This window comes from Manis javanica, chromosome 6, assembly GCF_040802235.1.
Source record: "Manis javanica isolate MJ-LG chromosome 6, MJ_LKY, whole genome shotgun sequence".
Classification (NCBI taxonomy): domain Eukaryota; kingdom Metazoa; phylum Chordata; class Mammalia; order Pholidota; family Manidae; genus Manis; species Manis javanica.
Genome location: NC_133161.1, coordinates 6,254,285 through 6,280,503, shown reverse-complemented (window position 1 = coordinate 6,280,503; position 26,219 = coordinate 6,254,285). Strand labels below are relative to the sequence as shown.

At 46.4% G+C, this 26,219-nt stretch overlaps 3 non-coding genes and 1 pseudogene across 3 annotated transcripts; all 4 read right to left on the bottom strand.

The window, feature by feature from the left end:
• The window catches only part of LOC108402028 (HAUS augmin-like complex subunit 8), a 53,310-nt pseudogene extending 37,441 nt beyond the window's left edge, over window positions 1-15,869 (bottom strand).
• Window positions 5,050-5,121, bottom strand: TRNAC-GCA (transfer RNA cysteine (anticodon GCA)). Its single transcript has one exon. It is a non-coding gene; the product is annotated as a tRNA-Cys (tRNA).
• TRNAC-GCA (transfer RNA cysteine (anticodon GCA)) lies at window positions 11,026-11,097 on the bottom strand. The gene has a single exon. It is a non-coding gene; the product is annotated as a tRNA-Cys (tRNA).
• Window positions 15,583-15,655, bottom strand: TRNAC-GCA (transfer RNA cysteine (anticodon GCA)). Its single transcript has one exon. It is a non-coding gene; the product is annotated as a tRNA-Cys (tRNA).
• Window positions 15,870-26,219: the final 10,350 nt, after the last annotated feature.

Here is a 26,219-nt window from a genome sequence, read left to right as displayed (position 1 = left end):
TTTAATAAAAAAATTTTGGGGAGGCTATTATTAATGTACAATTACATGAGTAATATTATAGTTACTAGACTCTCCCTATTATCAAGTCCCCACCACATACCCCATTACAGTCACTGTCCATCAGCATAGTAAGATGCTGTAGAATCACTGCTTGTCTTCTTGGTATATATATACTTCTTGGTATATATCCCTGTATCCCCGCCCCCACCCCCACTACATTATGTGTGCTAATCGTAATGCCCCTTTTCCCCCTCATCCTTCCCTTCCCACACATCCTCCCCAGTCCCTTTCCCTTTGGTAACCATTAGTCCATTCTTGGGTTCTGTGGGTCTGCTGCTGTTTTGTTCCCTCAGTTTTTGCTTTGTTCTAATACTCCACAGATGAGTGAAATCATTTGGTACTTGTCTTTATCTGCCTGGCTTATTTCACTGAGCATAATACCCTCTAGCTTCACCCATGTTGTTGCAAATGGTAGGATTTGTTTTCTTCTCATGGCTGAATAGTATTCCATTGTGTATATGTACCACATCTTCTTTATCCATTCATCTACTGATGGACACTAAGATTGCTTCCATTTTTTGGCTATTGTAAATAGTGCTGCAATAAACATAGGAGTGCATATGTCTTTTTGAAACTGGGCTGCTGCATTCTTAGGGTAAATTCCTAGGAGTGGGATTCCTGGGTCAAATGGTATTTCTATTTTCAGTTTTTTGAGGAACCTCCATACTGCTTTCCACAATGGTTGAACTAATTTACATTCCCACCAGCAGTGTAGGAGGGTTCCCCTTTCTCAGCATCCTTGCCAGCATTTGCTGCTGTTCATCTTTTGAATGGTGGCCATCCTAACTGGTGTGAGGTGATATCTTATTGTGGTTTTAATTTGCATTTCTCTGATGATTAGCGATGTGGAGCATCTTCTCATGTGCCTGTTGGCCGTCTGAATGTCTTCTTTGGACAAGTGTCTATTCAGCTCCGCTGCCCATTTTGTAATTGGCTTATTTGCTTTTTGTTTGTTGAGGTGTGTGAGCTCTTTATTTAATTTGGATGTCAACCCCCTGCTTAAGGAATTTTTTGTCATATAAAATTTAAAGTATGACATTATCAAATTTATCTTTTATAGTTTGTGATTTGGGGGCAGTGTTTAAGAAATCCTTCCCTGGGTTTACGTATATGTTAATATTTATATGTAATAGACTGATCATTTGTGTCTTCCCTTTCCCAAATTCACATGTTGAAACCAATCCCTAATGTGATGGTATTTGGAGGTGAGGCCTTTGGGAGGTGATTAGATCATGAGGCCAGAGGCTTCATGAATGTGATTTGTGCCCTTATAAAAGAGGCCCCAGAGAGCTCTCTTGTCCCTTCTGCCACATGAGGACACAGCCAGAAGATGGCTATGAACCAGGAAATGGGTTTTCACCAGACGCCTAATGTGCCAACACCTTGATCTTGGACTTCCCAACCTCCAGAACTGTGAAAAGCGAATTTCTATTGTTTATAAGCCACCCAGCCTATGGAATTCTGTTATAGCACTCCACACGGACTAAGACAATATTCTTTTATATATTCTTCTCAAAGTTTGAGTTTGTATTTAGGTTTTTGATCCATTTAGAATTTTTAAAAAATTGAGGTAGTGATCTTCTCTGATTCTTTTGTTAGGAGCCAATTTTCCCGAACCATTCATTGTATAGTCCACTCTTTCCATATGGTAACACCATTTAAGTCATGCTTCCCCTTGAGCAACACTGTCCAATAGAAATAGAATGCAAGCCACAAATTAATTTTATAGTTTCTAGTAGCCACATTAAAAAAGAAAAAGAAATTGTTGAAAATAATTTTAATGATATATTTTATTTAATCCAAAACATCTAAAATACTGTCATGACACCATGTAAAATTAATAATGAAATAGTTTGTGAAATAGTTTGCATTCTTATTTTTGGTATTTATTAAAAAATCTGATTTGATCGCAAAGGACATTTCCATGTTTTCTGTCCATGCAGAACCCTTTGAACACCCTTGTTGTGTGGGGGGAATTTCTTTCCTTACAAGCCCAGCACCCTTGAAAAAGGAGCTCAAAAACTGTTCTCCAGGCTACTTTGAGTTTCTGGAGTAGGTCCAGGTTTCAATAAGATGCACCTGTGTAATGCTGGGAGCGGGACGAGGAAGGTACACGGAGAGCCCATTTCGCTCGTCATCGTCCAGCTGTCAGGGCTTGTGTGTGTGGTCTGGCTGCGGCGCACATGTTGGCTGCTGGTGGGAACAGACGCTGGCCCCCAGGGTGGGTGGTGTGAGCGGGTGGCGGTCGTTCCTTCATCAGGCCAGGGCAGTTCTGCAGCTTGGCCTGGGGGCTTTGTCCTGGGAGCTGAGCCTGGAGACTCATTTTCCACCACTCCTGCCTAGTGAGAGGTATTTTTTTAATAAACTTTTATGGCTTAATCCAGATGTGTTGCTGGCACCTAAGGACCGTGTGGACACAGCAGGCTAAATCCTGAAGCGCCTGCTGCTCCACACTGAAGACCGCTGGGGAAATTGTCTCCAAGCCATGGTTTCCCAGCTCTCTGTGCTAGAGGATCAGCTTTATTTTTACTGCCTTAAACTCTGTCATGGCTCAATACTAGGACATCAGACTTTCAGATTTTGAGACTCCCCATGACACCATTGCTGGCCGGTGTCCGATGGTTGTAGAGCTTCTAAGCACTGACAGAGAGCTCATGGATGGCCCCAGCTCAGAGATGGCTGGCGCTGTGAGTAGCACCAGGCTGAAGGACGTGGTGACCAGGGATTCCTCTGGAGCCTGGGGGTGACTCTAACACTCGGTTAGGTCAGTTACGTGAGTCCTCTGTAGACTGTCTTTTCGAACTGGCAGAATAATCATACTCCACCAGTTAGAGCTGCATTTAGCTGCTGTAGTAATGGACAAGTCGTGAGGGTGGCTATTGCGCTGAGGGCTGCAGCCTTATTCACTGCGTTCCTGCATTTCTAAGTAAAGGAAAGGAAGTTCCTGGGGGAATTCACAGTCACGAACAAGGACCTCTCCCTGCACAGCTTTACATTGTTATAGGGGAGCTGAGAAGGCCTGGGGAGCACCTGCTGGACTGTAACAAGGGGAGTTTCCTGCTCAAGGAAACGGCCGTGTTAGAAAACCCTCCTTTTAATGACTAACTCAGACCTACTGACACAGGCACTGGATAAATCGTTGATGGGGCCTTCAGAATCACCTGGATTTGTGCCTCCTCAAAGGTATAAACAAGCTCAAGGTCTACCTCTCATAGAGGGTGTATGGAGGTGAGCAAACTAGGGCTGTCCTGGCCACCCCAGGGTGTCTTTAGGGAACCCGTATCCTTTTATCTCTCTGATCAGCCTTCCTTAAAATGTGGGTCCTATCCTCAAGGTTGACTCAGAGTCCAAGTTGGCATCTGGCCCTCCAGTCATCACATCTGTGCTCCAACTAGTAAGCAGGAGGAAAGGCCAATAAGGGAATGTGTCATGTTTGTCCTTCTCTTAAGTTTTCCCAAAAGTCTTTTCCAATGACTGTTTTTGTCTCTCCTAGCCAAAGAGAGGGGAGTCTTTTAGCTGGGAACATAACTGCTCAATACAAAATCAGGGTTCTATTACCAAGTGTCTTGCCTGTGGGCAAGTTCACTCTGATAGCCTTATCCCCGGTATCCATCTATAACAGTGGGGGTCCTGGGAAAACCACTCAAGGTCGCCGTGAATCAGTGAGGCTTCCGCTCCTGTGTTTACCAGAGTCAGGACACATTGATTCACTGGGACCAATTACTTGACATTTCAACATGTAGCCTCTGGTCCTCTCTGCCGCCTCATAGCCCCAGAGCACTGGGAGGAGCTCTTTATATAGAGTCAATAGTAGCTCACTGCAAACACGTGTGCAAGCTTGTGCCTAGGAGCATTGCACATGTGCAGTGGAAAAGTATCTCAGGGTCAGATGAGGCTCCTGGCCATGGGAACATCCATTTTCCCTACATCAAGGAAGAGGGAAGAATGTGTATTGGATAGTTAATTGGTGAGTTCTGCCCCCTCCACACACACGTATGTGTATGTAGCATGGTTTCTACTTTATTTTTGCAAAGGGACAAAATATGGCCAATATCTAGGGTCACTATAACTTGATAGCCTAGGGTTGCATAACTCCAAAATACAATAAAATTGATCAAGTTGTATAATACACACCTGTGTGACTATACGTGGCTGCCCTGGCAGGAGCCATCCTCTCTCCAGTGTTCCTTCTAGAAAGACCTAGCATATGAATAACCGCTGTTTTTCAGAGATAATGAAATGTTTTACTGGGTTGATGAATTGGGAAGTTTTCACTTCTGTTTGATTACCAGGAAGCTCAGAGGAAAGTTATATATTTAGCAGTAATAACTTCTCCTAACCTGGGATCTTGGGAATAATTATTTACCTCCTCTCCTACTAAATATTCAATCCTTGCCTTTTTTTTTCCTTCCATTTTAAAAATTGTGGTAAAATACACATAGTGTAAAATGTATCCTTTTAACCATGTTTAAGTGTACCGTTCAGTGCTATTAAGTGCACTCATAAGGTTCTGTAACCATCACCACCATCATCTCCAGAACTTTTTCGTCTTCCCAGACTGAAGCTCTGTCCCCATTAATCAATAACTCGCCCTTCCCGCTGCCAGCAGGCCCTGGCCACCACCATTCTGTTTTCTGTGTCTGATTTTGACTACCCCATGTAATTCTGTCCCTACCTTTTTATACTTGTTTGACTGGTCGGACTTTTATTGTGTCCTTTATTGCAAGGTGTCTCGGATGCCATTTTTTTGAAGCAAGCTTGGTATAAACAAATAAAATCAGGGTGGTAATTAGGCACACGGTAGACATACTTACCCCTCCAGGAAGGAAGTATGGCTGAGGAGGTAAAAATGAAACACATAAGAAATACATTCCTCACAAGAGGAATGCTTCCGTCTTTACTTCTCGTTGGAAGTTGTGATGCCACGTAGCTGGGCCTAGCAGATAATGAAGAGCTATGCTTCTACTGGAGTAAAAATGGTAGCATTTTAGGGGGCACCTGGATTTGAACCAGGGACCTCTTGATCTGCAGTCAAATGCTCTACCCCTGAGCTACACCCCCAGCTTCTACTTGTTTTCTACAAGGTGCTCTATGACTGCAGGCTTTCCCAAAACGTGCCCTTACCCTGTCAGCCTGAGCTGCTTCCCTGGGCACCTACTTCCACATTGCCAGAAGGTGCTCCCCTTCTTCAGTCTGTGCACCTATGCCCACCTAAACATCCCTCTCCCAGAGCACTTCTCACACCCTCCCTACTGTAATACCCCCTCCCTAATAATATACTATTATTATTATAACTACTGGGTACAGGAAAAATTCTACCCTTTCTCTTAATATCTAAGGTGCTTTATTTCTTCTTTCTTTTCTCCATCTCCCACTCTCTGTTTCGGTTTCCTTTCCCTGGGTGGACCAAGGCCTAGGAACTATCAGAGGCTCTCAGAGGCTTGACCTCAAAGCTGCAGCTCTTGGGGAAGAGGAGCCGGCAAGGATAAAGCAGATGTCAGCAGAGCTGGAGGGCTGGGACTGGGCGCTCTGCCTCATTGCTCTGGAACTCAGAGACCCCTGCCTTCGAGTGGTACATTTCCTAATGTTGAGCCTTTCTTTTTGAGTCTTTCTTGGTTATGTTGTACTAAACTATTGGATAAGATTTTCTGCTATGGGGATAATTCCGAAGTGATATTGGCCTTCCCGGACAGAGGAGGATGGTTCTCTGGTCCAGGGAGTCTGAGTAGCTGCACCCTTGGCGAGACCTCCAAGCAAGCTCTCAAGGGCCATTGGAGGGGATCACAGACTGGCCAAGCTTCTGAGACTACAGACACGTCCAAATGAGGCACTTTATGTGGCAGGCTGCCTTTCGTTAAAAAAAAAAAGATTGTGAGCATAACTTTTCAAAGAACATGAACACACAGCTTTGCCTGCTCCTCAGATGATTTCCCTGGGACTGATCCCCAAAGTGGGCTCTCGGGCTCCAAGGACATGGCTCAGCCCTGTGGCTCACAGCAGCCATTCTCAGTAGCAGCTCAGCCCCCGGACTCCTCTGCGGCCCCCTTCGCTTCCCTCCCATGTGGTCCTGCCTGGCACAGTCCTCCCCAGCCCCTCCCCAGAGAGGCGCCCCCAAGTTCTGAGCTGGCACAGCCTCGGGGTGGTCAGCAAGGTGGGGCGCTTGGCTCCCAGCCTGGCAGCACCAGGCCCCTGAATTTGTAGAGGCCCCCAGATTCAACTTCCCTGCTCAGTGCTCAGTGAGGGGCGCCTCATAGGCCAGAAGGCCCGGGCGGCCGGGGAAACCGCTTGGCCTCGGAAGGCTGCTTAGCGGCGCTGCGAGCAGAGCAGGTGGAGTCCGCTGCGCGTGACGGTGTTTTCTCGGGCCACGGACAGTTTCTGTGAATCACTCCACTTCCAAACATTGCGCCTCCTCTCAGGCCAGAAGGCTCACGTCCGCCGCACTGGGGACCCGCGGGCGCCCCCCACCCCCCGCACGCCTGCGGGGCCACGGGTCCTGCCTCGCGTCCGCGGAGCCCTCGCGCCGTGCCCTCCATCTCCTGTCTGCGCTGCAGTCCGAGCACATCCCAGTCCACAGTTTGTTTCTGCTCAGCTCGGTCTCTATTTGCGGCCGCACCCTGCCGGGTGGCAGAAGTTTAATGACTTCACCCCGGCTGCCCCGCAGTGTCCCGGGGCTGCACCCGCGCCCCGGGGGCCTCTCAGCCTCAGCGCTGCGCGCGCGGGAGCCTCCGGTCCTCCCGTCGCCTTGACCACGTCGTTTGCGCGGGGACCGTCGATCTCAGGCTGGTCCCAGCGGCATCTCTCCTGGCTCCCTGGCACAGCGCGGACGCCCGGGCCGCGCTCCCAAGTGCTCTCCCTCCCTGGGACGGCGTCGGCTGCTCGGGGGCCACTGTCTGCTCCCTGGATCCCCCAACACCAAGACTGTTGGAATTCGAAAGCTGAGCACTGACCATTTGCATTCTACGGAGTCATCTCTTTCCTGTGGTGGTTAAGGCACAGGACCTACCGGGCTGGATGGGGGAAGGGGCAAACAGCAGCCAGAGGGCAGGAAACATTGGGTACCATCTCCATCAGGACCTGCCTCACCTGAACTGTAGGAAGCCCCAGCTTCCTAAGTGGCCTCCCCACCTCCCCTCCACGACCCCATCACTCTCCTTGCTTCCAAGACAGCTCTTCCAGGAGCCTTACCACCTCGGCACCGACTGCATTCTAGGAATCATCCCCTTTCGTCTCCGCATCAGCCCTCTCAGACAGGTGTGATTACTAGCCCCGATTTACAGAGGAAGAAACTGACACTGACAGAAATCCAGTAACCCAGTCTAACTCCAGAACTAAAACCTGTGACCACATTGCAAGAATTCTTTCTAATACACAGATTAAATCAGTTCTCTGTCTGCATGGCAGTGCTAGGTAAAACATGGGCCAATTCCTTACTGTCTGATTTCCCTTCTAAAATATCCAGGAGATAGCAGCTCGTCCCCCACGGCTTTAGGCTGTTAGATTCTGATACAGTTCATCAGGGCCTAGCTCACGCTTGCTGGTGTACCAGTCTAAAGAAGTCACTCGGAGCACCGCTTCTGGTCCCCTTCTGCTGATGGCCACCCCTCCCCAAGCATGCTGATCCTAGTTTCACTTTTATGGGATTTCAGGAGTATTATCATCCCAAATATAAATAAAAGTGGGAGGGCCCTAGGAAACGCTGGAGGTAAGGGTAGGCACTTGCACCTAATCTTGGGGCAAGATGAGCCATTAAGCCAATCCCTGAGGCCGGAGCCCCCCTGGCCTGACAGAAGAGCTCGTGTTCACCCAGGTGCCCATACACGTGTCTCCCAGCCCTGCGGTGTTAGTGACGCTGCTGATGAGCCAGAATCCGTAGTGATGGGTTCCGGGTGTGCTTCTTTGTTTCTCTCTGCCTTTCAGCAAAGTGCCTTTTGGAAACGTCAGCCCATCTCCATGGTGCTAAGAGGACTTAGGAAAGAAAGGATTGCCCTCACATGGCAATATTCAGTTTCTTAATGTAAGATACAAAGCAAGCCAGAAAATGATTGGAGTGTTTTTTAATTGATGAACATATTTTCTTTCTATTGTATTTAAAAATATTTATCTATAGGAGAGGCGTTTTTTAACTTTTTTAAGGAGAAATCTCAAAATACACAAAACTAGTGGTATCCATCATCCATTGTATTGGTCATGGTTCTCCAGAGAAAAAGAACCAATTATATAAATAAATGAACACATCTATACACACACACACATATTGATCATTTTATATAACTGATTATATATATAAAATGTTATATAACCAATTATATACTATAATATATAAATTATAAGCAATCAGTTCATGTGACTGTGGAGGCCGAGATGTCCTATGATCTGCCATCTGCAAACTACATCCCAGGAAAGTGGTGGTGCGGTTCCACTGTGAGCCCGAGGGCCCGACTACCCGAGAGCTGCCCGTGTGAGCTCTGGGGGAGGCAGAAGCCCAGTGTCCGGCTCAGTCAGGGGCGTGTGCTCTCCCTTCCTCTGTCCTGTGGTCCTGTGTAGGCCATAGAACTGGAAGATTCCCATCAACACTTGAGGGGGCATTGTGTGTTCCTCAGATATTACCGATTCAACCGCTAATCTTTTCTGGAAATTCCCTCACAAACACACCCAAAACTAATGTTTAACCAAATGTCTGTGTGCCCTATGACCCAGGCAGATTGGCACATAAAATCAACCATTGTATCTAGCTTTAACAATTTTCGACGTGGCCGTGCTTATAACATCTAGAGGCTTGACCGGATTCAGGGTCAGGTTGTCGGCGAGAGGATGTGGCTGAAAGTGCTGTGCCCTTCCTCTGGGTGGGAGAGCTCCTCCCGTCCGCTCGCTTCTCTTTTTGTGACATTAAGACAAGCTGGTGTGTTGAGTTTCGTCACTCTCACGATCAATCCCCCACCAGACACTCATCTCACAGTTCAGCAGGCATCCGTGACACTTGCTTACACCCAGGACTTCATTAAGTGTTTCACATGGTTTTATTCTAATTCTCTATTAGCTCAAATTCTTTTACATGGAGACTTGCCTTTATCAGTTATTTGGTTCTGTTGGATTATAGTTGAAAGAGGAGGCGTGGAACAAATGCTTACTTTTTCACTTTTATTTATGAGCTTTCAGAATGACGAGGTGATGCAGTAGCAACCTCCAAATACAGTGGGGGCCTTTAAAAAATATATCATAATGAATTAATAGATTTTTTAAATGCATGTTTTGTGTGTATCCATCAGTTGCACTCATTATTCTTTTTGATTCTCAGATTGTCTGACTTGGCTAGTGGGAGTCTGTTCAGTTTGGCTTCTATGTCCACTTAACATGACTCTGGTAGCGTTTGAGTGGTTCCTTGTTTTCCGTATGGCATGAGTGTGTATGGGGGGGAGGGGGCATGTGTGCATTTGCACAAGGAAAATGAACTTGCCAGGCTAGGTGGGCCGCCTTTCAAGTAGGCATCACACCCAGTCACAGAGGTTGCCTGGCACCTCTCTGCAGGGTGCAGGGAGGTGGGCATCGATGGAGCAGTGCTGGCTGGAGCCTCCCAGGACGGGAAGGGTAGGTCCAGGCTGTGGAGGAGGCTGCCTCCCAGCACAGCACCGAGTCTTGGCGAGGACTCCTGCAGAACCACAAGTGCCAGGGCTCGGACCCTGGGACTGGGGCCCCACAGGAGCCGCTTGCCTGGAAACGGCCTGAGCAGAGCTGGGAGGAGTGGCGTCTGCCGCAGACTGCCCACAGGCGAGGTTCTGGCAAAACGCAGCAGAGCAGGGGAGGGCGTCCAAACGGACCCATGCGGGACCCCCACCAGTCTTGGTGGGTGAGACCTCATTTCATTATTCTTAAATTTCAAATTGTATTTTTAAAAGATAAATGCTGAGCTCCCAGAATTCCAATGATAAGTGCTCAAAAGGTACAAAACAGGGTGCAGCTGGGAGCAACTGTCCCTTAGTGGGTGATAGGAAGAATCGGCTGTGGGGCAGCCAGACAGTGGAATCTTATTTGGCTGAAAAGAAATGAGCTATTGAGCCACGAAAAGACATGGAGGAACCCTAAATGCATGTTGCTAAGTGAGAAAAGCCAATCTGACAAGCTCACAAATGTATAACATGCTGGAAAAGGCAACTAAATGACATTCTAGAAAAGGCAACACTGTGGAGACGTAAGGAGACCAGTGGCTGTTAGGAGCTGGTGGGGGTGGTGAACAGGTGAGCGCAGAGGATTTTAGGATGGTGACAATACTCTGTATGACGCTGTAATGACAGGCACATGTCATTGTGCATTTGTCCAAACCACAGAATGTGCAGAACTAAGACCAAGAGCTCCTGTGGACTATGGACTTGGGGTGATAATGGCATGTTATTGGGGGATCCTAGTCTGTAACACAGGTGCTACTCTGGTGGGGGATGTTGATGAGGGGGTGCTGTGTACATGTGCGGGCAACGGGTATATGGGAAACCTGCACCTTCCTCTCAATTTTGCTGTGAACCTACAACTAAAAAAAAAAATTCTTGTGAGTAATAAATACATTCTAAGGATAAAATGGGGAGGAGCGGGGGTGGGGGGCGGAAGTATGGTGTGAAAGTCTTCCTTCCACACATCTAACATGCCTCCATGATCAGGCCCTGGAGGAACCCCTCATTAGCGGTGCCCTAGGCGTTCTTCCAGTGTCTGTACATGTGAGCAACTAATGCACAGGTGCGCGTGGGCTTTTTTATAAGCATAGTAGCCTATGCATGTACTGCACTGGCTCGCTTCACCCAGTTTAATGTAGGTGAGGGTGAGGTAGCCTGTATGTGCTCACAGCCGTTTCTCACCAAGGAGAGGAGGGCCTATGACCCGTGGGGACAGACAAGGGCAACTCTCTCCCACACTGTTTATGAGGAGAGGACATAGGGCCTGGCTGGTCTATAGCAGGAGAGGGAAAATTGGGATAACTACAGGGGGCATCCGGATTTGAACCAGGGACCTCTTGATCTGCAGTCAAATGCTCTACCCCTGAGCTATACCCCCTTCCTTACAAAGAAAGGGCCCTCCATAGGACTTTTCAGTTGGGTAACCACACCACGACACCTGTGATAATTAGGGAATTGTGTGTATTGAGCATTTATAATGTGCTAAACTATTCGAAGAGTTTTTTCTATGTATAATTTTAAAAATCATCGTGGGAGTACTGTCACCACCACCATCCTCATCGTGCATGGCAATAACACAGGGAACTAAGCAACTTGCCCCATGTCATGGCTCAGCTGCTCTGTGAGGATGGGTCTGCAGGGCCTGGCTGCCGCGAAGTGTCCTCCCTGCACTGTGACAACCAGCAGGCCCTCTCCTCCTGCCTGCCTGCTGTGCTGTCTTTTTATAATGGGGTTGCCCAGAGAAGCAGAAGGGACTTAACACAGTACCTTGAGAGGACCCAACAGAAGCTTCTGGAAGTCAGAGTGCTTGAACTCAGATTTTCTAAATTTCTGAATCAATTAGCTTTTGTACGAGGAATGCTGTCACATGGCACAGAATTGAAAAAGTATGAAATAGCATACAGAGAAAAATGAAGACTCTGTTCCATCCCTGTCACCCGGCCACCACGTAAACTGTGCACTGGTTTCTTATTGCGTGTACACTTTCAATAGGGAAAATTTTCCTTTAGAGCCCCAGGGTTAATTTAATTTTAATTGATTAGAGTGCTCATGACTGTATACAAATATGTACACAAAACTAGATATAAATGCCTTGTAATTACAATTTAATACACTATTAAGACAAAACAATTTTGGAAATCAACACAAACAAATTCAGTAACATTCAAAGTAAGAGCAAGTCAGATGAGATTGTTTTGCTAAAACAGGCTCTTTGTAACGTGCTGGCGAAGCTGTCTGTGCCTGAAGACCAGCTGGCCCCAACTCTCCCCTGAAACCGCCTCTCCCAGCACACCCAGGATGGCAGGTCACGGCTCGGACGCCTCTCTTGGAGGCTGAAGTCCACTTGTTCTTCTTTCATCATAGGTATTCTAGCGCGCTGTGGTGACAAATTAGTCATAAACACAGGTGCCCTCCAAGACTGGGTGCCTAGATCTCCAGATGGCCATCCAAACAAGTCAGAGTAGGCCTGTATCTAAAAGGGTAAGATTGTGATTGAAATACAAATAGAAGCCTTTAAAGATTCTTGGGTGAACTGAAGAGCCACTGAGAAACTCCCATTTAGCTGTGCCTCTTGTGCCGCCCACCTGCAAAGAGCCTCAGGGGCCGCCTGTGCACATCCACGCTGCCGAACAAGAGTCGGGACCAGGACTCATAAGTTCTGATTTCTCTCCAGAACCTACACCTCGGGCCTCGCCGTGGGCTGCGCCCTCTCCCCGCTCTCCTCCTCCTCGTCCAACCTCCCGACCAGCCAGGCTGATGAGCCTTTCTGAGTAAAGCATCCATCCTGAAGAGTATTAGTTGGTAAGTTGGTGATAACCGAGTCCAGGCATTACCAAGTCTTTATAAGGAGGGACACATAAGTCTGCCGTTGGGGTCAGTCCTGCTTTGGCATCTGTTGTCTGGACATTCAATTCATGGAATCACAGTGAACCTTCTGGAAGTTCATTTCGTCAAATGTGAAACACCTGACATCATTGTGAATTTTGTTATAAATTCCATTTAGGAATTCAACATTGTAGATGGAACTCTTCTTTTTTGCAGTAAAATAATACAAGAACGCAATTTTTAAGGCACGGCATTGTGATACAGTGTTCTTAGCAAGGAAGTCTTCAGTACGTTCTAAGAAAGCTAAATGTCCTTGGAACTGGTTGTGATGCAGACACAACTAACCAGCGCATCTGAACAAACTGTGAATCTACCTATTAATATAGAAACTGGATTTGTGCTTTTCATTGTGATACATATGCAAATAAACTACTTTTGTGCCAGAGCTGATTTAATACAAGAAAAGATTTCATTATGGCAGTTTGTGTGAGAAAGTACAAATAGCTAATAAAAGAACTATTTGTAGATCTACAATATAATCAGTTTCTTAAAACATATTGCTCTCTAATACCACAAAGATGTTACAATTGTTTGAGCCTTTGAAGATCTTCATAAATTAACCTAAGTGTACTACAATGGTATTGATATTAAAGATTTTTTTGTAAAAAAAAGACACCAAATTGTTGTTGCATTTTGCACAAATCTATTGGAAATATTTAATCAAAATTTTCAACAAAGCTTCTTAGGGAGTTGCAGTAAATGAAAAATTTGTGAACAGGAAGACACTGATATGTATTCTTGCAAAAGAAAGAGAAAAACTGAATAAAACAGAGTTCAAATGGTGTACAAGATTTAATTTTGAAATTCTAAAATCGCACTTGCAATATTGTAAAAGATCTTTGGCTGGAGCTTGTTTAAGCTGTATAAATTTACATCCTGTACTTGAAAGGAATGAAATTTTAAAAGTTTTTGATTTTGCAGCATCTAAATTAGGTGAAATGGTCAAAAGAATCATACTCATTTGAGGGGCTTTGTCTTATAAATATTTTTGTGGAGATGTTTGTCTTATAAATATTATGTGGAAGAAATGTACTTTGAATGGTAGCAAAAAGACAATACCCATGAAAACTTTGTGACTAAAATATTTGCATGTTGCAATATGAAAAGAAAGAACTGGGACTACTTTTCAGTTAGCATACTTGGCTTTGAGCTCACCAGTTACCTCAGCACCTGTATCACAAGTATTTTCAGTAAACACACTGTGGTCTGCAGAGGAAAGTCAGTTGAAGCTGGCCATCTCCGGGGTGGAAATCCGTGGGCTTCCTACACCTTCCCAGAGCCGTCCGTCTTCCCGGGTCTTGTCCTGCCCTGCGAGACCTCTTTGCTCCCGACTAACACCTCTCATACTGGTGAGGAAGGTGGGGTGATGGCAGCGCTGGAACCAGACCGTCTGACTCCTCCAGCGGCTCTTTCCCTCCACCCCTCACTGGGGAGCAAGAGCAACCTCCCTGTACCCTGACCAGCCTACCCACAGCCACCCATCCCCGCCAAAGTGCGGCAAGCCAGCGAGCTTCCCAGCTCTGGGGCTGGCGCCCACCATGCACAGGTGGCCGGCGGGACTGACAGGTGCCTTAAGAGGAAACTGCACCCCAGACTTTAAAGACTTAGCTGAAGAATCCCCACAAACGTGAAGTATCTCATTTATACATTTTTATATTGATTACATGTTGAAATGATAATGTTTTGAATATATTGGGTTAAAAAATTAATTAGTTCTACTGATTTCTTATTATTTTTATTAAAAAAATTTTATGAAGGTATCATTGATATACACTCTTATGGAGGTTTCACAAGAAAAACAATGTGGTTATTACATTCACCCTTATTATCGAGTCCCCCCCCATACCCCATTGCAGTCACTGCCCATCAGTGTAGTAAGGTGCCACAGAGTCCCTATTTGTCTTCTCTAAGCTACACTGTCTTCCCCGTGACCCCACACACACCAACCAATCATGATACCCCTCAATCCCCTTCTCCCTCCCTCCCCACCCACTCTCCTCAGCCCCTGATAACTGCTAGTCCCTTCTTGCAGTCTGTGAGTCTGCTGCTATTTTGTTCCTTCAGTTTTGCTTTGTTGTTACACTCCACAAATGAGGGAAATCATTTGGCACTTGTCTTTCTCGGCCTGACTTATTTCACTGAGCATAATACCCTCTAGCTCCATCCATGTTGTTGCAAATGGTAGGATTCGTTTCTTTCTTATAGCTGAGTAGTATTCCATTGTGTATATGTACCACCTCTTAATCTATTCATTTACTAATGGACACTTTATTGCTTTATTTTTATTAAAAATTTCTCCCAGTTTTATTGGGATATAATTGACATATGACAGTGTATCAGTTCAAAGTGTACAACATAATGATTTGATATTTGTATTTGTTGAGAAATGATCACCACAGTCTTGTTTACATCGATGACCACACATAGTTAACCATCTTTCACTTGTGCTGAGAACTTTCGAGATCGACTCTCTTAGCTACTTTCAAATATACAATCTGCTACTGTTGGCTGTAGTCACCAGGCTGTACTGTGCACCCCAGGACTTGTAACTGGAAGTCTGTAGACACCCTACAACCCAAACCCCACTTCCTTTTTACTTTAAATATTTTATGTGTTTACTAACAAATGTCAATTTAGATCTGTAGCTTGCATTCTGTTTCTGGGGAGAACTCTGGTGGAGACCTTGGCCTTGGGGCAAGGCTGACCTAGCTGGCGGGTGTTGACCGTGACCCCAGGACCTGCAGTCCCTCGGCTGGGGCAGCAGATTTCACCAGGCAGAGGAGCCTTCGTGTTTGCCTTGGGCCCTGACATCTGGGATCCTGCTCTCTGCGCTCTGGGCAGAGGTACAAAGGGCAGTGGCGTATGTCGTCAGTCCTCGTCGCAGCCACCTTCACGCGGCTGTACTGCGATGGGCACGCGATCTGAGATTTCTCTTCAGCCAAGATGGGGTCCGGCAACTCCAAAACAGACTGTTGGCAGGGGGCACCCGGATTTGAACCGGGGGACCTCTTGATCTGCAGTCAAATGCTCTGCCCTTGAGCTATACCCCCAACCTTCCTAGAGGTTTCTCACTCAAACCTTTATAGTCACAAAATCATCGCAGCCTCCGCACCACCACTTCGGGGAGCTACCATCACTCCGACTGGGCTTTCTGCTCAGAACTCCCACCTGCCTCCTCCCCCAGGTCTGGTCCACCGATCTGGTCATGGCCTCCCGCCCAGAGCCGGAGGGGCTGAGGCAGCGGACGCCCAGGGCCCCTCTCATCGCCCAGGCCTGGCCACCAGCAGCTCTTTGTCCTCGCCAACCCCCGGGTCTGGGAGCCCAGCCCACATCATTTATTCTCGGCCCATCATCTTTACCTGCCCTTTACCATCCTTTTCTCTTTTTGCCCTACTTTTATGTGCCACCTGTCTCCCTCTGTCACTGTTCTCTGAAGCCATGACCCTCCTCCCACCTGCTCCCCTCTAACCACCACCACCTCCTTTGTCTCTCACCTACACAAAGGATTCTCTTTTTTCAAGCCAAATCCTTACCTGAGATGGAAAGGGAAGGGCAGACCATTTATTTCAAAAACTAAAATAAGTGACAGAAGCTTAGAAAACTATGAAAATAACAGGAGCAACGTTGGAAGACATGACCCGGTAAATATTAGAATGTCTGCTAAAACACAAGATTGAGAACAGTGCCAGGTCAGAACACCTCAAGTCCAGACCTGGGAATCATCACCGTGTGTACATGATGTATATATGAGGTGCATAGAATAGTGTACATTGTTATATACAAGTGTAACACAAGATAACCACAAATGTATACCAGGAAGTCATGTTCACAGCAACACTGTAATACAGGTGCTGTGATCACTAAGCCCATTTTACAGACGAGGAAGCTGAGGTGCCCGGATATTACCTACATTGTCCACAGAGAAATGACCAGCAAGCAGGGCTGCCACCTCAAGCAGTCTGGCAGGAGAGCGCACACACTTAACCCCAGTGTTTCACTGTGTGACAGTCACAGCACTCATAAACTTATTGGAGAAAGGAAAGGTTATTCACATAAATTATACTGGGAGAATTTAGTTGTCCATTTGGGAAAAATAACACAGCAACTCAATTTCTTTTTGTATATCAAAATAAAGTCCAAGTAGATTAAAGCATTATGTATAAATACCAAACATAAATAAAAGCATAGGAGAATATAAATGAATATCTAACTGATTTTTGAACAGCAAGGAAGGCATTTCAATGGAAGAAATCCCAACAGAAAATACCAACAGATTTGGCTACCTAAGCATTAAGAGCTTAGGTATATGAACAAAATCGAAAGCTTAAAAGCCGGTTTGGAAAATATTTCTATCACCTATGACAGACAAAATATTACAAAGTAATATCCTTAATATGTGAAGAGCCCACATATAACAACAAAGGCCGTCAAGGATGTGTTCAATCTCAGCAAATCAGAACAAATAAACCAAAGAAATACAAATTAAAACAACATTAGAACATTTTCACCTATCAAGTCAGAAAAAACTAAAATAATAATTGTCATGTTAGTACTGTAAATTAGGACTGTAAATTGGTACAATCATTCTTGAGATTGAAGGGCCATATAAAACAAGAGACTAGTTATAACAATTTTCTTTAACCTTGTAGTTATTCTATTTCAATGAATCCAACCTTAGAAAAAGCCTGCAATATGAACAAATGTTGGCTCAAAGATATGTAAGTGCTCTTAAGGGTTATTTAAAATATTTAAACAAATAGAAACTCACATGCCTAGTGTTAGAGTGGTAGTGTTAGAGCAAAGAATGGTAGCTCCCCGTGATCAAAAGCTATGTAACCATTTAAAATGTTTAATATAATTAACAAGAAAATGTGCATTACATGTTAAGTTATGGTTCTCAGTTCTGACTAGGTATTAGAATGACGCAGAGAGGTTTGAAAACGCTAATGCAGGGAGGGGGTGAGGATGGGTCAGTTGAAGCAAAATATTTAGAGTCACAAGGTCATTGATATTTTTTTTTAATTAGGGGATTCTAGTGTGCAGCCATGGTTGGAAATCACTGTCTTAAACAACTGAGAGCATTACCTCAAATATAAAATAAACAGAGACAAAACAGCTGAAAGGAAATATTTTGAAATCTTAACAGCTCTTATCTCCATGGTGAAATTTTAGTGATTATTTCTTCAACTTTTCTGTATTTTCAGTAATGTATTATTTTCATAAACTACTTAGAAATTTTAAAAAAAGGACCAGGAAAAAGCACCTCTGAATTCAAATGGGGATCTTTTGAGAGCCACACCCAACAAAAAAACAGTCCTCTCTGGTGGGTCTCCTTCCTCTCCCAGTCACGCCCAGGACTCCATGCGCTGTCCAGCTCTTCCGTCCATGACCTTCTGGGAAGCAGACCTCCCTGCAGGGCAGCCCAGCTTGCTGGCATCACAGCTCCTCTCCGCATGCACTTAAACATCATGTCAGCTCCCTGGCATAAAGGAGAGGACTAAAAAACAAATAGGGGGATCATAGGTGCCTTTTAAACTTTCTTCTTTATGCTCTAAATTTTCTGCAATAAAATGTATTACTTTGAAAATCAGAAAAGGCAATAAATATTACAAATTTAAGCTTATTCCCATCTACTAATTGCAAGCAATACCATTTCCGACTGACATGATTAATAAATAATTGCTTTAAGACAAAAGGAATCAATGGAAGACTTATTGGGGAAATATGTATTATAACTTACATGTAAACTCATTTAAGCTTTTATAGGAGTAACTATTTCCATTTTGTAGACAAGGACACAGCCTCAGAAAGTTTCCAAGAAATTCTATTTCAGGACCTCTAGGTCCAAGTTCAGGGCTGTTTCCACAATTCCACACTTCTTCTGTCCTTTCGTGGTAAAGGTTGGGTAACTAGAAGAACATGAGGGTTGAATCATTGGGGATTTATAGGATTTACTGTCTCATTTCCTCCATATTAGGATGTGTGTCAATCTAAGATATTAATAAGGGTTCAAGGCTCAGTTTTGTGAAGTATTTACTATGTTGGGGACATTGCAAGTCCATCTTCCCATTCAATCCTCCCAAGAGCCCTCTGAAGTAGGTACAATTATTATCTCCTATGAAGTAGCTAAGATTTACCCTCTTTTTGTAGATAAAGAAACAGACTAGAGAGGCTGAGTAACCTTCATTCAGTCCTTCAACAAACAGTGAAAGCATCCACTGCCTTCCAGATTCTAGTCTAGCACTGAGGGCTCAGCAGTAATCAAGGTAAACAAACAAGGGCCCCGCCCACATGGAGTTTATATTCCCAGAGGGGCAGGGTGACCAACAGGAAAACAAATAAATGAACAAGATCATTGGAGATAATGAAAACACTGGAGGGAAATAAAGCAAGGTGATGTGATGGATGATGACAGGGGTAACATGGGGTGGTAAGGAAAGGGATCATTTGAGCTGAAGTCTGGCTGATAAGAAGCCAGTGTGCAAAAATTTGAATGCAGAGCCTTCTAGGCTGTAGAGTGACTGCCAAGGTCCTAAGGTGGGAACTATCTTGGCAGGGTCAAGGAGCCAGAACAATGCCAGTGTGGCTGGGGCAAAGGGACAGAGAAGGACAGGGATTCAGGCAGAGGTCAGGGAGGCGGGGCTGGGTCAGATTATACAGGGCCTTGTAAATCACGGTCAGAGGCGCATTTTTTTCATGTGCCACCTAAGGAAGGGTGGGGCCAGAACTGAATGAAGATCTGTCTCCTCCCACGTACAGGGGCCACTGCCTCTGAGACCTTCCTGATGGGCTCTCTGTGGTGGACTCCACATACTATCTCCCATCTCTGGCCTGTCAATTGAGCCAGGCTTCTGGTGTCAGTCTGTAAGTCCCTTTGGCCATGCATTTAAGTTGTTAGTGTTCATCTGGTCAGCCTGGTGTCTGCCTCCGTGGAGGCCCTCATGAGAGTGACACAGTCACTAGTACTTCAGTTATAAATTGTGATGGGTGCTGTGAGCCCATAAAACAGGGCAAGGTGACCTCAGTCTGCAGGATTCCGGACAGCTTCTCTGTGCAGCAACATTTCCACAACACTTTGCAGGAGGAAGGGAAGTCAGATGGAGATGAGTGGCCCAGGAGGATGGGGCAGTATGGTGGAGGCCTGACCTCCCAGAGGGGAAGGCCAGCAAGGGAGCCAGACTGGGGGAGACACCCTCTTGTGGGTTGGTGTTCTCCTATACTCATGTCCTTCCAGGAACCACAGAATATGGCATTATTTGGGAATAGTCATTTCAGATGCAGTTAATTAAAAGTAATAATGGATTAGGGTGGATCCTTGATCCAATCTGACTGTTATCCTAACACACACACACACACACACACACACACATGCATGGAAAATGCTTAAGTGCTGATGGAGGCTGACATTGGTGTGATTTCCCTGAGAGCCTCCAGTAAGAACCAGCCTTGGTGACACCTTGATGTTGGGTTTCTGCCAATGAATTTCTGTTATGTGTAGCCCCCCAGTTTGTGGTACTTAATTCAGCAGCCCTAGGAAACTAATTCACAGCCCAAGATAGGGGTGGGGAGGCAGACAGGGGTGGTGGGCCTTGCTGGGCTTTGGATGTCACCCCAAGAGTAACGGGAGACACTACTCCGAGGGTTATCAAGCCAGAGAGGACCACGGTCAAATCTGCAAGTTCAAAGGATTCCTCTGGCATGTTCCCAAAGCATTCAAATCCCTTGAGAGTCGGGCATGTGCCACCGTTCCGCTGCCGCTGCCGCCTGATTGTCACTCACGCCGTACCACATGCTGTTCCTTAAATGCCAGGTGATTCTCAACTTCCCCCTGCAAGCGACCCCTTCCCGGTGCACCCTACTTCCTTTAGAGCGCAAGTGTACACTGGCGGCCGTGCTGGATAACGGCTTGGCAGTATGTATCAAAAGCCTTTTAAAAGTCCATACGCTTTGCCACGGTTATTCCACCTCTTGGAAATAACTAGACAAATACTTGAAAATTTATCGAGAAACAAACAGTCGCGCCCATCGTCAGAGCCCTTCTCAAGGTCCACCTCCGCAGGGTGTACACACACCTGCCACGCTTAATCGACTTGGGCTTGAGAAAAGTGGGTAAAATGAAACGCTGCCCGGGAGAGGGTCTACAAGCTACCGCGGGGTATACTCGGGGCGCCCGCGTCCCCAGGGTTTCCTCGGGGCCCGGCGCGGCCGGGCGCTGAGCCTTCGGGAGGCGCACGCTCAGCCCGGCTGAGCTCTGCCGAGCGCGGAGGCCTGGCCTTTGTGTTTGCGCCAGGCGGCTCCTGCCCAAAGCTCGGGCCCCACAAGCCGAGGGGACTGGGCCGCGCGGGACCGGCGCGCGCGCCCAGAGCAGAAAGGAAGGGCTGGTCTGGAGGGTGGGCAGCAGGCGGGCCGGGACAGCCCGGCAGGAAAGGCCGCGCTCGGCAGAGGCCGGGGCGGGCCGCCCTCCGCGTCCGCGCGGCAAACCCGCGATCCGGCTGCAGCCCTTTCCCGGGCGCGCGAGGCGACCCCGAGCCACCACCGAGAGGCCCGCGTTCCTAGAGCGGCCGCGGGCGGCCAGGTGCGGCGCGGCGGCCTCCGGGCCTCGGCTCCGGCCGGCAGGGGGCAGCACGCCGGGCCGCGGCCCCACGTGGCGTGGGCGCGGGAGCCAGGCCGAGGCCCGGAGGCCTGCCAGGGGGCGCGCTCGGCGGCTGCGGCGGCGTGGGAAGCTGGGTTCGGGCCCAGGAATTTTTTAAATTGCAAAATGCATGCACATTTCTTTAAAATACACATACAGAAATCTGTAGAAACAAAGTTTTACGATTAAAAAAATAAAACGGTGTTTCTTATTAAGCCTTGGCTCCATGATGTCGCTGCCGCTCTTACAGCGCCCAGGTGAGACAGACACTGCATGGCCCCACTTCACAGGTGCTGATTCGGGGCCCGACCTGCGAGGGAGGGGATGAAGTTTCAGACAGGAAGGCATGGAGCTGCGAGGCCGGCGAGGGGGGCAGAGGACGGGACACGGCCCTTCCCGGGCCCCCGGGACGGTTCTCTGCGGGACTCAAGGAAAGTCCTCAAGGGTTGGGGGGCCTAGGATTGGGAGAGGACGCTTCCCAGGGGTCCCGACGCCTCTCTGGTGTTATCTGTATGTGCCGCCGCTTAGAGAGCAGGGAGGCACAGCAGAGCCAGGTCGTTCAAAAGCCTCGGAGTCGCTGCTGGCCTGTGCAAGCAGGAGTGACAATCCGACAGCTCACAGCCAGCCAAGGAAGGGTGGGAGGGCTCCCTGGATGCCAGGGAGATGCCAACGGCTCCACTCCCTGTAATCTGGCTCTGCTGCCTGCCCGCCCTTGGACTTCTTAGGAGAGGGCTGGATGACCTTCCTTCAAATGTAGGGCACCCCAGAGGGTTTACGACCGCGGTAAGAGGATTTGGCAGTGCCCTGGGGATTCTACCTAATATTTGGGCCAAGATAGCGAAGGGAATAATAAAATACACTTTTATCTTCTAAAGGTTTTGGATTAGCTTTAAGGAAGGAATCATCTGCATCCCAATGGGGCAGAGATTCGGGGTTTTACCAGGGTTTCTTTCTGCCCATTGTCACCTGTGGCTTATTGACCCAATCATTTAGCTTTTATTGCGTACCTCACATGGGCCAGACCTGGCACCAGATGCTAGAACAGGCACGGAAAGAGGCGGCAGCCCCCTTGAGAATATCGAACACACACGCAGCCCAGCGCTTGCTCTAGGCGCAAAGCCCAGAAAGGCCCCGAGAAGGGATACACCCAAAGCTGCCCACAGCCCTGTTGTGTGGCCAAGGGTCCTGCAGGGCTGTAACTTGCGCCCGGATCTTCTCTTCCTTCTACAGTGTAGGCGTTTGCTGTAAAAATAACCTCAGGGATCCTTGTAGCTTCTGGCAAGGCTCTTCTGGACATCTGTGCTGCTATTTCCCTGCTTTCCAGGGATTCTTGGTGGGTGTCAGCTCACTAGATTTCCCTGGTGAGTTATGGGGGTTCACCATTGTGTGGTAAGAACATCACCTAGGAATGTAGAGGTTACAGAGAATAGAAATGCATATACCCTAAAAGGAAGAAATTAATTTAAGAAATCCTGTGCTCTATCAGAGAATTAAGTAAGCATGGATTGTGTCACTGGATAAATTACACAAACTCATTGGACTGAGACTGAGAAAAGCTGAATTTAGGAAGAAGGGCTGTCAGAGCCCCCTCCAGGGCCACCCCAGGGCCAGGGGAGGGCGGAACAGGTGGGCTTCCCTGCCTCCAGCTTGCCTTCAGCCCTAGCACTCTGCCCCCAATTATTTTACATGTTTACCTTCTGAAAGTGGCTTTATTTAAACAAGGGATTCTGGAGCTAAAAGCAAAGGCATGAAAACACTGATTGATGGATGAAGCACAGAAAATTTGATCATTATAAGTTTGATGAAGATTTCGTATCCTGAATCAGAACACCATTCTAAATATAGATTTAGTGTCTACAGAGAAGGGGTGAACTCTCAAGTAATCCACTTAATTTCACAGGCATGGAGATGGTTAAAAGTCCTTATATGGAGTGGTAAATAAAATGATTTATTCTGTTACATTTATGGAGGAGACTTGATACCTTCTTTTGGAGAAATAAAGGGCTCATTAAGTTCTAAGTTTTATTGTTTAGAATTCAGAAATTCATTTTACAGTTAGAAAGAAAACAATGCTATTTTCATTTGGGAGAAAATGGATTTAAATTAAATTCAGAAATTGTTATGTGATTATCACATACTAATGAGAGTTCATCGTTTTGGTAAAATGAACACCCGAGCATGTTTGTATGCAATTTATGCTTCTTCCAAGGCTCAGAAGAGCTGGCACAGATTCGGGCAAGAAAAACGTGTCTATTTCTTCTCAATATGTCTACTGTTTGAATTAAATATACTAGAGATTGGCCTAATTTGGTCTGGATATTGACTCAGTTTTTAGCAGTACTTGGAAACATTTGAGGTTTAATTTTTCCAAACTTATTTCAAGATGTATTGCAAAACTTAGGCTTGATAAGCCATCAATTAATTCAAGATAAACTAAGGAAACTACAGAGTTCAAGTGGGAAAGGAATAGTAATAATTTTAGTTGGACATTCGTTATTAAATTGTTCAGGGGGTAACTATGCAAACTGACTATGTTTACTTTTGGACAGTTAATGTTGATTTTCAGTGATGGCAATCAATCCAAGTAAGATAATACAAACATAAAATTTTTATCTTAGATTTTAGAATTTGTATAAATAATTTACCTGCAGAAAATTTGATCATGGGACCATGTGGTTCTTGCATCAGACCTTCAGCAGAAGAGTGGCAAAAGTCATGTTTCATTTTTCATTTTCTTAATTGAATTTAGCTTATATCCAATCAGCTGCAACCCTTTGAGGGCACCACTTTAGCATTTATGTATCCTATAAATAAAGAACTGACTGAATGTAGTTCTGAAAAAGGTTGTATACTTATTAGACTATGCTGATTCTGAAAGGAAACAGTGCGTCATCCTGCTCTTCAGTAATCAAAATTATTAGTGATGATAAATTTTCATTGGTACATTTTATCACTGAAATTCAACTTTCCATTACCCTAGCTGACAGACAGTAGTGATGCGCCTATCTTTATCATAGTTGAGTTATTTTGAGACAAGAAGTAGTGTGAGCCTGGCCATCAGAAAGAGAGAGAGAGAGAGAGAGAGAGAGAGAGTGTGTGTGTGTGTGTGTGTGTCATTAGGGAGCTGGTGCATTCTCCCTGTAATACTCCCCCTCACCCAACTCCTTCTGACAGTTAACAATTGGCTTCGTGGGTCCTCACCTCAGGAACAAACAGACAAGGAGCCCCTTGCTCACTTCCCAAATTCTCTAAGTAAGAGAGGGGCTCAGTTTAAAATGGGCTGGCTTGGTTGCCCTACCCACCAGAGATGCCCAGCTATCCCACCCTCGCCAGGTGAGCTGGCCTTGGTCCCAGGGTGGCTGTGCTTGGCTGGCCGACCAGAGAGCTCTCTACTCTCTGCCCTGTACGGAACTTACACACAGTGTCCACGGGACAGTCAGAGCTGCAAATCAGGGAGAAATAGTACCGTTTTGCCTTTTTATTAAGGATCCACATTGACGAAACCAGGAGGCAGTATATAACAGCAGTTAACAGCACATGCTTTGGGCCCCACACATTTAGATTTAAATTCTGGCCATGTCATGTTGGCCTGATTGCTTAACCTCCCAGAACTTCATCTGTAAAAGGGGATACGAATACTGATTTCACAGATTGCCACAAGATGAAATGAAAGTGTTTACTTAGCACAGTGCCTAGGACATGTTAAGACCCAATCAGTCATGCTGATTATTATTATCCCTACTAAGCTCAAGGCTAGGTCTGATTGCTGACTGAAAATTTTCATATAAGGCCACTATCAGTAGGACCAGGGTTTTTTTCTTTTTCTTTCTTTCCTCTTCCTTCTTTTCTCTCTTCCTCCCCACACACTTCCTTCCTTTCTTTTCTTTTTAAAAAATTATTTTAGCCTGGAGTTACCTTTTATAGAAAATAGAAATAAAAGAGTTAAGTTCTATTATGTTTTAACTAAAAATACTCACTTCAAGGAACCCAACTAGAAGTGGCAAATGCAGAATGGATTTTTTAAAAATGTGAACCTAGGAGTTCCCACTCTGCTTGGGAAGCAGTGAGGCTTCCAGAGCTGGAGGACAGGCCGTGGCCTGACTCACCGTCGCCCTGGCAACAGCAGGGCCTGGAGGCCTCTGCCCCTGATCTCTTAATCTGAGGATCCTCCACAGCAGTGCCTTGGGAAAGGTCTCCCATAGACACCTGGCTGAAGCTATCCTCACCAGCAGGAGGCACCCAAGAAAGATGGAGGTGTGGCTCTTTCTGCAAGGATGGCTCCTTAAAGTCTCCATGATGGCCCCAGCTTCCCAGGCCCTCAAAGGCTCTGTCCCCAGAACTGGGCTGCAGAGTCTCCAGCAGATGCTAAGTGCTGGCAAGGCAGTGGATGGTTTCCTAATCCTTCTGCTTTACCATGGAGCTCAGTACAATGCTTTGCACACAAGTGGTGCTTAATGAACACCTGGGGATATATGATAAGGAGCCCTGCTGAGGCACCAGACCCAGGCCTGCCCCACTGGCTGCCCCTCCGCCTGAGCGAGGAGCCCGCAGACAGCACTGCTCCTCTCCATTTTAATTTCCCCATTTGTTAAAGGATAGACTCCACAGTAGGCCTTTTTTGCCTCTAACATTCTTTTTTTCCTTAGTGCATTCATAATTTTGGCAAACATGGCACAGAGCATGTTCTGCTTGATACGTTGTTTCCCCAAATTTGTCTTAAATTTAAAAATCTGAGGGTAAAATGGGATAATTTGGAAGAGATGCTGGCTTTCTCTTTTACAATAACCATTCAGATCCCAGGAAGAACTACGTGGCCAAGCACAGAGCTTTGGAGTAAAAAGATGAATCCAAACCTTGGCTCTACCACTTCACTGCTGGGGGACTTTGGGCCCTACTGAAGCTCCTCATGCTTCAAAGGAGTATAATGATGCAGATGCAGTTATGTATCAAAGTTTTCAAAGGTATGAAGCCTTCAATAAATG